The sequence below is a fragment of the Sus scrofa genome, chromosome 14 (assembly GCF_000003025.6).
Source record: "Sus scrofa isolate TJ Tabasco breed Duroc chromosome 14, Sscrofa11.1, whole genome shotgun sequence".
Taxonomy (NCBI): domain Eukaryota; kingdom Metazoa; phylum Chordata; class Mammalia; order Artiodactyla; family Suidae; genus Sus; species Sus scrofa.
In genome coordinates this window covers 125,880,629-125,898,197 of record NC_010456.5, presented here as the reverse complement: position 1 = coordinate 125,898,197, position 17,569 = coordinate 125,880,629, and the positions used below count along the sequence as shown (strand labels likewise).

The following is a 17,569-nucleotide window of genomic DNA, read 5'->3' as shown; positions in this document are numbered from 1 at the left end:
ATATATTTCTATCATCCACTGGAACTACTATGAGAGCATACTACAAGAGAAGGAAATTTGTCTATGTTCATTGCTATACTTCTAGGAGCTAGTTTAAAGCCTGGTATATAGTAACTCTCAAAAGATATGCGTTAGAGTGAATGAATGAATCATTACAGTTCATATGTAATGTTCTATATATTCAGTGGTTTTTCAATGATTTGAGGGAAAGTTTCAATCTCTTAATGTTCTTTATTCCTTAGAGCTGTTGTATTTTACATTTATTTTTTATTAATTAAAAGTATAAAAGATCTCAGATGAAAGACATAATGATAAATGCGTATAAGAAAAGAACAAAAATTGGAGTTCACGTCGTGGCACAGCGGAAACAAATCCAACTAGGAACCATGAGGTTGCGGGGGTTCGATCCCTGGCCTTGCTCAGTGGGTTAAGGATCCAGTGCTGCTGAGAGCTGTGGTGTAGGTCACAGATGCAGCTTGGATCTGGCATGGCTGTGGCTGTGGTGTAGGCCAGCAGCTGTAGCTCCAATTCGACCTCTGACCTGGGAACCTCCATATGCCGCAAGCATGGCCTTAAAAAACGAAAAAGAAAGAAAGAAAGAGAACAACAAAAATTAATCTCTAGGTCACTATAAGAGAAATTAAAGTCAAGGCACTTGCATGGAGGTGAAAGTGAACATGGAAATAAGGAACAAGGCATCTAACATTAGTTCAAAAAGAGTCCATTCCACAAACGTGTAAAGCTCTATCACAGAAAGTTTTCTATTCCTATATATGTATATATGTATGTATCTCCATTTATACATATTATGTTTCCTATTGTAGGTTTTACATCCCTTTATTTTATTTTATTTTTTATTTTTTGTCTTTTTGTCTTTTCTAGGGCCACAACTGTGGCACATGGAGGTTCTCAGGTTAGAGGTCTACAGAGCTGTAGCCACTGGCCTTTGCCAGAGCCACAGCAAAGCAGGATCCGAGCCACGTCTGTGACCTACGCCACAGCTCAGGGCAACAATGGATCCTTGACTGACTGAGCAAGGCCAGGGATCGAACCTTCAACCTCATGGTTCCTAGTCGGATTCGTTAACCACTGAGCCACAATGGGAGCTCCACATCCTTAATACTAAGGTCCTCAGTTTTAAGCACCCAGTGTTGAGTGCTTAATTTAATTAGCCTTATGCAAGTTAGGAAGGAAAGTGAAAGCTTCGCTATTTTAAGTTCTCATCAGAGAAGTAGACCTATCCTGAGCTCATTGTTAACGGCACTGTAAGTGTTGGCTCATTTACCTTTCTCTCTAAAAGATCTAATCCTCTTTAGTGCAGAAACCTCATTTAATTCTGTTTTTCTAGACATTATTCAGTGACTGGCATATAGTCAGATTTTCAAAAATAGGGGCTGAATAATAACAACAATGCAAAGATATATATACTTATACAGACACATAGTCTTGTAAAATAACACATTAGGTTATTCAATAACTATTTATGTGAAAGATACTAATCCACACAAAACAAATGTATATAAAAATAGAATGGTGGTACGGTACATCCATAATTGTATAGCTGGTAAAATGGAGAACTTAAGATTAATCTGTAATTGTTTTAGCCATAAAAATTTTTTTGAAGAATATTTAATTATGTTGGGAAATACTCGTGATAAGAAAAGAGCACTATACTAAATCATACAGATAGTATGCTCCTAATATTCTTTTAAAAGAAATGCTAATATATAGTAGCATCACCAAAAGAATTGGTTGAATGAATAAAAGAATACCTATATGCATAAATATCCTTATAGAATTACCATTAAAAATAACTCACTAAGGGAGTTCCCTTGGGGTGCAGCAGGTTAAGGATCCGGTGTTTTCACCGTAGTGAGCTCAGGTGCTGTTGTAGTGTGGGTTCAATCCCTGGCTCAGGAATTCCACATGCCACAGGTGTAGCCAAAAAAATAAAATAAAATAATTCACTAAGTTAACCCATTTTTGTGAAAATTAGCATAAAGAAACGGGAAGATAATGATCTAAAATTTTGGCGGCGGCTACCTCTAGAGCTATGAGTAATTAAGATTTCCTCCTTAAACAGTTCTATTTTCTAAATTTTAAAAAATGAACATGTATTATTTACATAACCAAAAGTAAGTAACCCTGTGAAAAAGATACCATTCAAGGTATTACGGTGTGCAGAGATAAATAAGATGTGGTTCTTAATCTCAAGGAACATGTGACTGAATAAGGTAATATTATATCCATAAAACATTACATGGTAAGTGCCATAAGATAAAGATGTGTGATTTTCATAGACAATGAGGGGAGAGGGATCACTTACTATATTTGGGATGGTTAAGAAAGATTTCTTGGAAGAGGCAGCATTATATTCAAGTCTTAAGATGTGGATGGATTGTGATAGGAAAATGAGGAATAGAGAAAGTCTTTAAATTCTTCATTAAGGTTTAGAATTTGGAGATTTTCAATTTGTTCAAAATTTTAAAGATATTTTAGTTTTATTTTTAATAGCTTTATAAGGGCAGGAATTTATTATATATAATTTAATGTTTATATACATAGACATATGGGAATAAAAATAAATTGAAGTCAATCATAAGGATGATGAAAGTTCTTTTTTTTAAATTTCCTTTAAAGGTGGGTGTAACAACACTCGACTCTGAAACTACTGTCTCAATAAATACCCAGCTTCACTTGGACCATCCTTAACCATTGGGCTTCTCCATCAGAATTCATCACTATGACCCTTCAATGACCATATGCTTTACTCAGCACTAAGAAACAAAAGCTTCTGGGATACCAATGAATTAGGAGACCATAGTCATTGCTTTTTCAAAACCAGTAAAATAAAATATTAACTGATTGGAAATGGGAACAGAGAAATGGCAAGATTTGTCAATGAACTAAGTTGTTGAAACAAGGTGTTATAAGTATAGGAAAAGATATGAAAGCATCATAAACTGAACAAATACAACTACTTTTATTTGCTATGAACACAAAACTTCAACATGTACTAAGATTCATAAATGGATTTCTTTTCTCTTTTACTTTTTTATTTTTTTCCCTCAAATGAGAGAGAAATGCCAGATCAAAAATTACTTGATAAATATAAAAGTCAACCAAATAACTAATTCAGTAAGTTGGAGACATTAATAACATATGAGTAGTCTTTTTTAAAAGTAATCAGTTTTCTGCAATCGAAAAGGTTATTGCTTTGAAAATACAAGAGGCTTACACTCTTAACTTCAGCTTAAATTTGCTTAAATTGATACTACTGTTTGCATTATTTTTATACTCTATCTTTTTCTTTGTATCAATTCAAATATATTTGAACTTTTATATACTATTTTCTAAAATGATATAATTTAAGATTTGAAATATGAGATTAAAAATATAGAATTAATGGAGATACTTCTATAAGTGATTACTAAAATAAGTTGTGTTCTTTCCAAAGGAACATAATAAGCCAGAAAGAGAATAGGCTTTTGGAGTCAACTTTAAGTGAAATACCAGTTCTAAAACTTTCTAGCTATGTTATCTGGGGTACGTCACCTTAACCAGTGAGCATCCTTAGTCCCATCTTTAAAATAAGGATTTCAACTTTTACCATGTTTCAAATTATTGTTAGATGATATAAAACACAAAGAATAAATCTTTGTTGTGGCACTAATATATTTTAGTAGGTTTATTACCTAAAGGACTATATATTACATATAATCTATTGTTTTCATTGACTTATTTAGAGACTGTGACCAAAATATTTACCATTTAAAAACATGGAAACAACCTAAATGTCCAATAACAGAGGAATTGCTAAAGAAGATGTGGTACATTATACAATGGAATATTACTCAGCTATAAAAAGGAATGAAATAAGGTTATTTGCAGCAGCATGGATAAACCTAGAGATTGTTATATTAAGTGAAGTAAACCATACAAAGACAAATATCATATGATACTACTTACATGTGGAATCTAATAAAATGATACAAAAGAACTTATTTATAAAACAGAACCAAAATCAAAGATTTCAAAATCAAACGTAGGGTTACCCAAGGGGAAAACACTGGGGGCAAGAATAAATTGAAAGGATGGGATTAAGACACACATAATACTATATATAATATAGATAACTAAAAGGACATACTGTACAGCACAGGGAGGTCTATTCAATGTCTATAATAACCTATATGGGAAAACAGAATGGACGTGTGTTGTGTGTGTGTGTGTGTGTGTGTGTAAAACTGATTCACTTTGCTGTAAACCTGAAGCTAATACAATATTGTAAATAAACTATATACTAATCTAAAAAATATTAAAGAGAATAAAAAATTGCATTTAAAGTGAACATTATGCAAAAATATAGCAGCATTATCTCTTTATTTTTAAAAAATGAATCTGTATGTGAAATTCATTGGGCCATCGTTTTCTCTCACCTTATGGCCAGTCTCAGAATAATATCACATCCAAAAATAACTCCCAGTACCCACAATCCAACTAAAAAGCCTTGAAGTAAAATATAAAATTCTAGTTTTGATTTCTCTGGAATAAGAAGATAGGGTTACATTATTTACAAACTTCATAAACTATCTTCTTTAAACCTCTTACTCCAAAGTACCACTTCCTTTGAAAGCTGGCCCCTATCCCTACTGAGCCAGTTAGTGGTCCATCAGTGTTCTCCCCTCCCCCATCCAATAAATCACATTCTCATCTCTGTCTTGACATCCTTTTAGAAAAACAATGAATCTCTTTTAGGTAGTTTGGGAAAGAGGAATATAGGTACTTTCCTTGATACATGCTTTTCCTCAACTAAACCAGAAGGATCTTGAAGACAAGGATCGCCTTTGCAACTCTACTGAAATGTAGAGCACAATAAATACTTGTTAAAATAATGTAAATATTTTTCCTTTCTCTTATACAGCACTCAGTGAATTGGTAACTGTTTCTGTATTATGAACATCTATTCTGTCTATTATTATTATTTTCCTTTGGCTATCATCTGGAGAAATTAGCACCTCTACCATGATGTGTAAGGATGAAAATGAGAAAGAACTAAAATGCATTAGTTCTGTCATTTATTAAAAATCTTGTGAAAACATTTGATAAGAGATTTCTCAAAAGCTTTCAGATAAAAAAGCTTCAAAATCATCTTTTGGATACCATTGCTTTGCCCTCCAATTTGGATCAGAGATAAGAAACTATCACTTTTGCCAACTGCAGCCTGTGCTTTGCCATCACAGAGTTCTGAGAGTTCGCTGCCCCACTCTAAGAATTAGGTGGAAATCACCACTGTCCCCTTTCCTAAACAAACACCAGCATGTTCTGTGGTACCCTAACCTTACTTCCAAACAATGCATATTAAAAACCAGTTTAATCTTTAACTTCTTCATCAAGGTAAAGGTAAAGTTGCTTCTTATTCAAATTAGCCCTAATGCTGCTTTTTATTTGTCTGGTATTTTCAGTATCCAAAGCATCTTTGGGAGTTCCTGTCGTGGTGCAGTGGTTAACGAATTCGACTAGGAACCATGAGGTTGCGGGTTCGGTTCCTGCCCTTGCTCAGTGGGTTAACGATCTGGCATTGCACTTTGGCACTAATTCTTCATATTTGATTTCAAAATAATCAGGAAAAAAAAAAAAAAAAAAAAAAAAAAAAAAAAAAAAAAAAAAAAAAAAAAAATAATCATGGGGTCAACTAACAAAGAAACTGTAAGTCACAAAGGTCAACTCAGGACCACACAGCAAGTTAATGGCAATGTCAGGGCCAGAACTCAGGTGTTCTATCTTCTATTCCATTGCTCATTTTACCATTCACTGTCTCACTAAAGAAAAAACATTGGAAGTAGCGTATATGTATATGTATACACACACACACACACACACACACACACAATGGAGTATTATTCAGCCATTAAAAAGGAGGAAATCTAATCATTTGCTACAACATGATGGATCTTCAAGGCATTAAGCTAAATGAAACAAATCTGATAAACAAAGACAAATACTGTATGGTCTCACTTATATGTGGAATCTGAAAAAAGAAAAGAAAAAAAACCTCATCAAACTCACAGAAAAAGAAATCAGATTCATGGTTAGCAGAGGGATTAATGGGGGGGAAATTGGAAGAGGAGGGTCAAAAGTACAAATTTGTGTTTATAAGGTAAGTACGAGGATGCGATGTACATCTGATGAGTACAATTAACACTGCTTTGATAGAGAATGGTTAAGAGGGCAGATTTAAGAATTCTCATCACATGCAGAAATTTTTTTCTTTATGTCTTATGAGATGATGATTTAAACTAAATTGAATGTGGTAATTATTTCACAATGTATGTAAATCAAACCATTACACTGTACACCTTTAATGTATACAGTGATGCATGTCAATTATTTCTCAAAAACCTGGGAAACAAACATAGTGGTATTCTTTCCCTCCCCCTCTTAAAGAAATATATCTTTTATAGTTAAAACAAAGACTTAATCTTTAATCAAGGTGAGACACAGAAAAGCATCAACCATTAAATGCTTAAAGACTAATATGTACATGGCACTCCGCAAATGAGATGATAGTAAAGAAACTACTTGCGTATTAGTTAATATAATAATTTGTTTTCCATGGTTAGGATGGTGTTAAGAGTCTCTGGGAAAGGAGACAACTCATACATTATTATTAAATTCCCAATATTTAATAATTTGAAACATTATAGGATATTTCATATATAAACATTAAAGATCAACTCAAAATACATTAAATAATGGCAAGGGGATTCATTGCATTCTTCACAATAGGAAAAATGAAATAAAATAAATTAACAATGATTGGAGCTAATCATGTTTAATGATCAGAGAATATTAATTTTAATAGCAATACTGACAGCAAACGAAGTTTATACGATAGTCACAATATTAAGCACTTATATATATATTAATTCTCATAATAACACTAAGAGCTATTACTTCCATTTAGATGAATAGAAGAATATTATTTCCATTTTTAAAGGTGAAGAAGCTGAGGTATTGAGAGGGTAAGTAATGTGCACAAAGTTAAAAGCAAGTAAGGAGCGGAGCTGAGATTAAAAACTCAGGCTCTTTGGCTTTGGAGTCTGAGCTCTGAACCACTATGCTAGTATAACCCCTCTCAAAGTACTCTATTTTTTGTATATGTCAAATATGAAAAATTCCAGCAGTATAACACATTTCTAAATCAAAGAAGAAAATTACAAGTTATAAAATTGAAGAACTGTTAAAAACACCTCTAAGTAATAACACCTCTTCTTGTTCTCAGTTTTTATATTCAGTCAGGAATTCAGTTGAAAAACATAATAATGTATGTATGAAGTTCAGAAACATAATTATACATGAGAATTAAATACCTGAAATTTTACCAAAGCTGCAGAAGGGCATTTAATCAAAATCTCCTTACTAGAATATCAATTTTATATTTTATATTTTATATTTATATATCACAGAAATACTTTTGTGCTCCAGTGACGATATAGATGACTTATTGCTTGGCAGGATATTTCTGACCTATTGTTACAAAGTAACACTTTGCTCAAAAGCTTTTGCACTTGTATTATGTCAATAAAAAAGTCACTGTAGTTCACAAGGAAGAGATTTCTCTCATGAAAAGAAATGATGGGAATATGTCAGGAACACAATGAACCTGAACACAGAATGCTAGTTACAAAAGTGATACATGTTGCAAAGCTAGCATTTACCTTACGATAAGTCATCCGCATTTCTTACAGCTGCAATGAAATATCACCTTGATGTGAACTCAGTAGGGAAATCTAGTACTTCTATATATATAGATACATACATTCCAATTTTAGTCTGTATATGCTACATCTCCACTGATAAACTTTTTATATTCTTCAGACTAATATATACTACTGACAATACAAATAATAAACAAAAAATTCAGACTTTCAATGACATAATATGAATATTGCTAAGTAGTTTGGTATGAATGTTTCCTAAAGTCCTGGGGTAGTGGTCACTTTAATTAAGAAAGCTAAAGTCCTTTCCCCAATCTCTTAATCAGCATCAGAAACAAATTTTAAAGGAATATAATGTCATCAAATATTTATAAATTACCACTTGGAAATACATTTTGTACGTAAATTCAAAGGGGGATATCCTTCTTCCTTTTTGACTGGAAAGCAATTCTACGAACTCTAAAATATTTTAGGAGTTCCCATCGTGGCTCAGCAGTTAACGAGTCGGATTAGGAACCAGGAGGTTGTGGTTTGATCCCTGGCCTTGCTCAGTGGGTTAAGGATCCGGCATTGCCATGAGCTGTGGTGTAGGTCGCAGATGCGGCTCAGATCCCACGTTGCTGTGGCTCTGGCCTAGGCCAGCAGCTACAGCTCCAATTAGACCCCTAGCCTGGGAACCTCCATATGCTGTGGGTGCAGCCCTAGAAAAGACAAAAAGACAAAAATAAATAAATAAATAAAATATTTTAATACTAAGAAGTTAACATGTCTAAAGGAAAATGAAATTTAATTTTAAAACTCTTGGATCTTTAAAGACTGAGTGATCAGGGGGACATTTGGTTTTAAACTACAAGTGCTCAAACATTAATTAAATAAGTCAGAAAAGAAAAAACACTAATTAAAATAGTGAAGGGAATGAATTCTATTAAATACAGACAACCTAGAAAAGGTAAAAGTGAAATGCTGGTAGATTACTTAAGAAACAAAAGATTTATGTAATCCTAGGAAAAAAGTAGAATTTTAATGTATGACATTGAAACTGAACACAGAAATGAGTCATGTAATCAGAAACTGTCAGCCCTGTTTCTGAAGGTTGGAGATGTTACCAAATCATAAGGTTTGAGAAGTTTGAAAAACAGTTCATGGATATATTAGTTAAAATTTTTTATTCTCAAACAAGATTAAATCTTGATACGTAAAGCTAATTGAGTAGGGAAAATTCATAAACACCTTAGGATTGCTAAAAATAAAATTATTAACAGATATTATAAACAAATTCAGTCACAAGTAGTATAACTAATTTTTAAATAAATGTGCTGATAAATAATCCTGCATGAAAAAGACAGAACTGTCCAATCAGGTAATTCGAAGAAAGTTTAATAAAAGGAAATGGAGGGGGATAAATAGGACTATTGACCAAGAGGTTAACAGGTGCAGGAAATTCACAAGGTTTAATTAACTACCTTGGGATTAGTATGTGCTGGGAAGTCACACCACCCCTAGGCTTGGAAGAATAAAGGGAACCAGAGAGAGGCTTTGTAAAGAGTCCCTTGACAGGATCTGTGACTTTGTGTGGTGGATATGGCCACCAGCAATTCCTCCTATTACTGTATGTCCATGCTGCTTTTCCAGTAAAGTTTTCTCTCTGCCCTTTGAAACTGGATTAGTCTCATGACTTGCTTTGACTGATAAGACAAAGTGAAAATAATGCTGTAGCAGTTTCAGGCTTTGCCTTAAGAGGTCTAGAAACTTCTATTTTAAACCATTTGAACCCTCAATAGAGCATGTAAAGACGCCTGATTCCCTTACTTAAAAGAGTAGACTAAGCACTCTTAATTGTTCTAATCACTCCAATTGAGTTGCCAGACTAGTTCTGGCTCCAGCTAGCCTGAGCGATCCCAGGCAACAAAACATGGAAAAGAGAAACTGAGAGAAAATTCAGAAAATCCACAGAGTTGTGAAAAAGAATAAATTATTGTTTAATGCCACTAAAATTTGAGATTGTTATACAATTTGTTATACAATAGTGAAATAAGCAAGATGGCAGAAAAATAGACATTATCTACCATGATACTGCCTAGAACACCATTTTGACAATCACTCATGGATGAGTGTACCTTTGTCAAAGTCTTGCAGTATAACACAGAAATTCTAGCACAGTATTGGACAAAAAATCCAATAGACTCATTAAAGAGGGTAAAAACGATTATCCCTCCTGCAAGAGAGTACAGCTCAGTACCCAGAGAGACCACATGGGCCTATGATTTATACCACAGGGGCAGATGACAACAGAGTGAATGCCCAGCTTCCTTAGCTATTCAAGATGCTGCTCAAGAAGACTTCATTCTCACCCTACCCAGAATAATGAAGTAATCTGTACAACTGAGAGGCTGAGAGAGGCTGAAAGGACACTAACCAGGGCTTACAGCTCATCAAAGAGATGCAGAGCCTACTGAAAGCTTCATAGATCCATCATGAAACCTGCCCATAAACCACTGGGGATACCCTATTTGTAGTCCCTCCCAAAAGGCTCACAGCACTCCAGGGGCATCATGCACACATCATTACATGGCCAGCCTTGTATGTATACCCACAGGCAGTGAGTACAAAGGTTTGCAGATAGATAATGAGTACACATAGACCTGGCCCAATTCTGTCAGATGGGGAGAAAGCACATATTTGAGCCTTTCCAGGTGCCACCCCAGAGAAAGGAAACAGGAGGCTCTTAGCACCTGACCTGACTTTGCAGAATCAAGAGAAAACACAATTTTAAGAATTTTTCCCTGCCCCACTCCCAAGAGGGAACAAAAGTGTCGATGGTCATATCCATAAGAAAGGTCTGAGAAAGCAACATAATCTCTAGATGAACTGAAATGAATACCGAAGGTATTTTTCTCCTGAAGCCAGTCACTAAAGACTAGAGAAAAAGACTACTTCTTTAAGTGCAAAGAAAAGCAACACAAGACTTTAAGAAACATGACACCACTGAAGGAACATGTATTTTCCAGAATCAACCCTGCAGAAATGAAGATCTACATATAGCCTGACAAAGAATTCAAAACCGTTGTTTTAAGGAAGCTTAGCGAGTTACAAAAGAACAGAGACAAACAACTTAACAGTAGTAGAAAAACAATGCATAAACAAAAAGAGAAGTTCAACAGAGAGACAGAAGTCATAAAAGATAACCAAATGGGAATTTTAGAGCTAAAGAATACACTGTATGAAAAAAATATGCACTAGAGGGCATCAACATTAGATCTGATTAATCAGAATAAAGAATCTGTGAATTGAAGAGAGATAATTTGAAATTATCCAGTCAGAAGAAAAAAAAAAGATTTAGAAAGAATGGAGAAAGCCTATGTGACGTATATGACATCAAGCAATGTAATTTATACATCATGGGAGGTCCAGAAGGAGAAAGGGGGCATACAGTTTATTTTAAGAAATAATGGTTGAAAACTTCCAAATCTGGGGAGAGACATGGACATCCAGGCACATGAAACCCACCAGTCCCCAAGCAGATTTAATTTAATGATAACATAACCAAAACACATTCCAATAAATCTGTTAAAACTCAAAGTCCAACAGGGAATTTGAAAAGCAGAAAGAGAAAAGGAACACATCACAAACAAGGGAATCCCCATAAGACTGTGAGCAGATCTCTGAGCAAAAATCTAGGAGGTCAGGAGAGATTGGGATAATATATTCAAAGTGCTGAGAGAAAAAAATCTGCCAATCAAGAACACTTCACCAGCAAAGCTGTCCTTCAGCTTTTCCAGAGAAATAAAAGCTGAGGGAGTTCATCACCCCTAGACTAGCCTTATCAGAAATGCTAATTAGTAACATGAAAAGCTATGAAATATAAAGCTAATGGTAAAGAACATAGCCAAAATGAAAAACTCTAATATGGTAATGGTGATGTATAAATCACTTAACCCTAGTATAAAGGTTAAAAAACAAAAGTAATAAAATTCAACAGCACATTAAAAGGGTTAAGAGGAGTTCCCATTGTGGCTCAGCAGGAACGAACCTGACTAGTAGACATGAGAATGCAGGTTCAATTCTGGGCCTGACTCATTGGGTTAAGTGAGCCAGCACTGCCATGAGCTGAGGTGCAGGTCACAGATGCAGCTCAGATTCCATGATGCTGTGGCTGTGGTATAGATCAGCAGCTACAGCTCTGATTTGACCACTAGCCTGGGAATCTCCATATGCTGCAGTTACAGCCCTAAAAAGCAAAAAATAAAATAAAATAAAAGGACCATACACTATAATCAAATGAGACTTACCTCGGGAAAGCAAAGATGGCTCAGCATATGCAAATCAATTAATGTTTACACCACATTAATAGAACAAAGGATAAAAATCATAATCACCTCAATATCTGCAGACAAAACTGGCAAAATTCAACATCTTTTCATGATTAAAAACTCTCAATGAATTAGGTTAGACTGAAGGTATTTTAACAGAATAAGGACCGCAAATGGTAGACCCACAGCTAACATCATTTTCAGTGATCAGTGAGAAGATGAAATTTTTTCCTCTGAGGTCAGGAACAAAATAATAGTGTTCATTTTTTCCACTTCTATTTAATAAAGTACAGAAATAGCCATAACTATTGGGCAAGAAAAAAAAAATGAAAGGCATTCAAATTAGAAATGAGGAAATAAATTGTCTGTTTGCAGACACCATGATCTTATATATAGAAAGCCCTAAAGACTCCACTGAAACATTGTTAAAAGTAATCAATTTAGATATCTATTGATAGATGAATGAAAAAGGAAATGTGTATACATATACAATGTAATACTACACAGCCACAAAAGCAAAGAAATCCTTCCATTTAGCACAATATGGATGTACCAGTAGGGCATTATGCTAAGTTAAATAGGCCAGACAAAGAAAAGCAAATACTGTATGATCTCTCTTATTTGCAGAATCTTAAAAAAAAAAAAAAAGTCAAACTCACAAAAGCAGAGAATAGAATGATGGTTGCCAGAGGCTGGAGAGTGGGTGAAATGGGAAGATATTGGTCAAAGGGTACAAGCTATATATCATGGTGACTATAGCTGATAATACTGTACCTTATACTTGAAATTTGCTAGGATAGTAGATCATATGTGTTCTCACCACAAAGAATAAGGCAACTAAGTGAAGTGACAGATATGTAACTAACTTGATTATGGTAATCATTTTGCAATATATAAATGCATCTTAATTTATCACATCATGCACTTTAAATGTATATAATTTTAATCATTAATTATACTTAATAAAACTGGCAGAGGGAGGGAGAAACTATTCAGACAAAATAAAGCAGGGAGAGGATGTCCCTTGAGAAAAGCTCTTTTTTTGGCTTAAATTATCAAAACCAGCTATCTTTACTGATGCAGTTCAATTTTTACTTTGATCTAATGACAGTTAAAATATTGTTTAAAAATCAAAATGCATGAATACTAAGGAAACATAAATATAAATTTCATTATAAACTTAAAAATGTATTTTCATCAATTATTTTTTCATATGCATATATATATGGCCCAACAATTATGCTCATATTTACTGAGTGATATAAAAACATACATTCATACAAAAGCCTGGACACAAATGTTTATAGCAGCTTTACTTATAATCACTAAAACCTGGAAGCTCCCACCAGGGGAGTAAATCAGGAATTGTGGTATTTCTTAGGAGGGAATATTGTTCAGTGATAAAAGGAATGAGCTATTGATTTCTACACCATGAATAAAACTTAAATGCATTTCAAATGTTGAACCAATGGCTACATATGATAGGATTCCATTCATACGACATTCTGGAAAAGATAAAACTGTGGGATGGATAGCAAATTAATGGTGGTTATGAACTGAGGTGCCGAACAGTGGCTGATTACTAAGAACCGTACAAAGGAACTCTTAAGACCAAAAAATGGTTCTGAGCATTACTAGGATGGTGGATATATGAAGCTATGCATTGGTCAAAACCCGGAGAACTGTATATTAGCAAGAGCAACTTTTACTTATGTAAAGACACACACACACAAAAGGAACTTAAGTAACTTTGGAAACTCAATCAAAGGACAAAAACAAAAGAAAAAAAAGAGTATAAAACCCCAGTACCCCAGTTGGCAATTTTTTTCTAATAGGAGAAAATGATAATCATTCTGAAACTTTTGTATATATATTTTGAGTTGAACAATTAAGTATACAGATGATCAATAGTGAGAGTCAGGTTTTTCACTATAAAAGAGGAAAGTCACAGATTAAACAAGAAAGTTAAGATCAGCCCCATGACATCTGAGGTCAGAAAAAGAAGTATGAACGCATGTTTAACTCAATACACACAAACACAATATGCACACACAATGGACTGATACATATATAATTACAGATATATATTTGTACATGAGATAGTATACATATATTTATGGTCTACTTCTGCTGAGAGGGCCTAAAAACAATGACACCCCAGAAGCAAAGAATACACCTAGCACCCAGAGCTTAGTTTCTAATTACCATTCCCAATTAAAGGAACATTTCATTAAATGACTCATTATTGGACTGTGGCAGGAACAATACAAAATGAGTCCGGAGCATTTTGTAGTGCCAGAAATTAAGGAAGTATTCAAAAAACAAAAGGGTGAGTGTATGCCAAAGGGACAGAGGAGACCACTTAAAAGGGCTCCCAATGTCTAAAGCTGGAACAATCTGAGAAACAAAACAAAACAAAACAAAAAAACCCGTAGTTATTTATTGACTCAATATAAAAATGCATATGTATTCATACTGACCTAAATTAATAACTGATTAAATAAATAAACGAGGGAGAAGAGACAAGTCTTCCGTGCAGAAAAATTCTCAAGAATATAAATACTTTACTTTCCAAGAAGTGGGCTTAGTTCCTCATTTATTCTACTCTTTCTTGCCTCCCCATCTCCCACACGGTGGGCTTAACTTAGTGATTTTCTGCTTAAAAATGTGGTAGGGAAATAGAAAAGCAGACAAAAAAGGAGAAACCTGGGAAATCGCTTAACCAAATGGTGAAGTTTAACATCACCAGGGTCTGATGTACCCCTTGATATAGACCACACGAATATGATGTATTTCTTTATATGAGATACGACGAGAAAGGCATGTCACCTCTTGGGAATTCTTTCCAAGGTCTCAACCCCGGTCTACTCATGAGAAAACACATCAGACACACATGGATGAAGAAACATCCTATAGGATGCTTGGCCAGTGCTCCTCAACAGTCATGGGCATGAAAAACTGAAAACTGTCACAAAAACAGAGGAGGCTGAGGGGATATGACAACAGAGCAGTACCTAGGATTGGATCCTGGGCCAGAAACAAGACTAAAGATTAATGGAACGACTTGGGAAATCCAAAGAAAGTCTAGAGTGGCGTTAATAGTAATGTACCAATGTCACTTTCTTAGTTTTAACAAAAGGATCATGGTCATAGAAGATAGTAATAATACAGAAATGGGTTGAGAAGTATATGGGAACTCTCTGCACTAAATCTGTAACTTTTCATAAATCTAAAATTATTCTAAAATATGAAGTTTATTTAAAAGTAATATTTTTACTTTTTCTATGGTATCAAGTGGAATAGCTCACCATTTGAGCTTTCATTTTCCACTTTCAAGATGCAGGGAGCTGTTATTATTTTGTCAACCTAAAATTCTTAAGGTGGCTAGCAAGAGATTGGTGGTTGTGACAGTCAGTTCTATTTTAACCCAATGTCTGCTGAAGTACAGGGATGCTTTTAGAAGGCCACGCGCTGTGTGACACATTTCTTGATTTTTATCTTACCAATGTGCAATTGAGTAGTTAATCCTCCTAAAGCAAGGTTTCTCAACCTTGGCACTGTTGACATTATAATCCAGATACTACTCTATTTTCTGTGGGGGCTATCTTAGCCTTCTTCAGGCTGTTATAATAAAATACCATAAATTGGTGGCTTATAAGGATCGGACATTTAAATCTCATAATTCTGAAGTCTGGGAAGTCTAAGCTCAAGGCAGCTGGCAGAGCTGGTGTATCGTGAAGGCCTGCTTCCTGGGTGAATGTCTGCTTCTTACATGAATGTCTTTTCCCTACAACCTCACGTGAAAGAAGGGTGAAGTAAGCTGGCTCCCAGGGGTCTCTTTGATAAGTGCTGCACACCCATAGCTTAAGTACTTCCCAAAGGTACCATCTCCTAATACCATCACATGGGGCATCAGGTTTCAAAATATGAATTTTAGGGGGATACAAACACTCAGTCTATGACTGTCCTGTGCCTTGCAGGATATTTAACACCTCTCTAGACTTTTTCCCCAGGTGCCCGCAGCATACACTATGGCAACAAAAACTATAACCAGACTTATCATGCATCTCCCAGGGATCCAAATCACACCCCTACCCCCACTGAGAGCCATTTCTATACGGCAAGATATTATATACGATGTTGTTATATTTAATACAAGAAGTATAAACAATTGTTTTTCACAAACGGAGGTAAATGACTGCTGTAGAGAACACCATTGTCTCCTTATGAGTTCCTTAAAAAGCAACATTCAGAGAATAGCCAACTAGTGCAACAGAATCGATGCAGCATTCCCAACCCGAATCTTAAAGTGAGAAATGAAAATGTTGAAAGGAAACATGCTAGTTATATGTGCTAAAGTTCTACTTCCTCATTTAAAATTACAAACACATGTATTTTCTATATTTAAAAAAGAAAGCATAGAATGAACTTATCTTTTATCCAAACATAACAATATTAAGAGTTTCCTGTATATTTTCTCACCACATGGGGGTACCTATAAACACAAAAGTATGTTTCTATTTCTTTTTAAAAGGCCAAAAGAGTACTGGCTGAGAGTAATTAGATGGAGTTCTAGTCTTGGTTAATTATTAACTGGCTGGGTGCACTTGGGTAGGTCACTTACTTTCTCTGTGCCTTAGTTTCCTCTGGGAAAATGAGAAGTTTTTTTACTAGATCTTTATGTATCTTCCCAGTTTCAATAATCCATGACTCTGCAACATATTTCTAATAGAAATAATGCCTCAGTCCTTCTCCTCAACTCTTGTCTCCCCACCCTCCAGCCGTCTTTAGTATCTTAAAAACTTTCATTTTAATGTTGGCCACCACAACAAACGTTAACTGCTGCTTCTGCAGCTGCATTCTCTGCATTAATGAGAAGCCATTAGATGTTTTCCCATGTAGTCTTCAGATTCAGTAGCCAAATGACCAAGTACACTTAAAAACACTTCTGGGATAATGGACCTACGCCAAACCAATTTAGCTGTGGCTTTCAAATAAGATAAACAAAAAGTAAGAATTTAATGCCTACTAACATACATTTTTAAATACAGAAACAGGTAAGAAGTGGAGTAGCCTGACACAGAGCAGGGTGACCTCAATCCTCCACAGTTTACTAGGGGATCCAATCTTAGTGAGGTAAATTAAAAACTCTGCAGTAAGAGAAAATACTCACGAGTAATTTGGATTCTGATTCTAGGAGTGAAAGGCTGGGAAAAATCTGATTTTTTTTCCCGTGTCTAAAAATAAACCTTTAAATGTAAAGGAAGCTATTTTATGTCTGACTATTTTATATCTGAAGTTGCTTTTTTTTTTTTACTGCAAAACATTAAATTGTTTCAAAGCTATATGCTTACTCATACACAGTGACAGGACATAAAAAGTTAACAAGCACAATAATGACTCACTATCTTGAATGAAAATATTTTCTTTCTATATATGTTCTACTCATTAAAATTAAAGTAAAAATGATCAGAAACCTACATATTATCCTCATAAATTATCACAGTTCATATCTAATAGCACAGCAAGAAAAATGAC

General features: G+C 34.6%; 1 protein-coding gene across 3 annotated transcripts in view; it reads right to left on the bottom strand.

Annotated features, from left to right (window-relative positions):
- The window catches only part of ATRNL1 (attractin like 1), a 776,870-nt gene that overhangs the window by 285,208 nt on the left and 474,093 nt on the right, over positions 1–17,569 (bottom strand). The window lies entirely within an intron of this gene.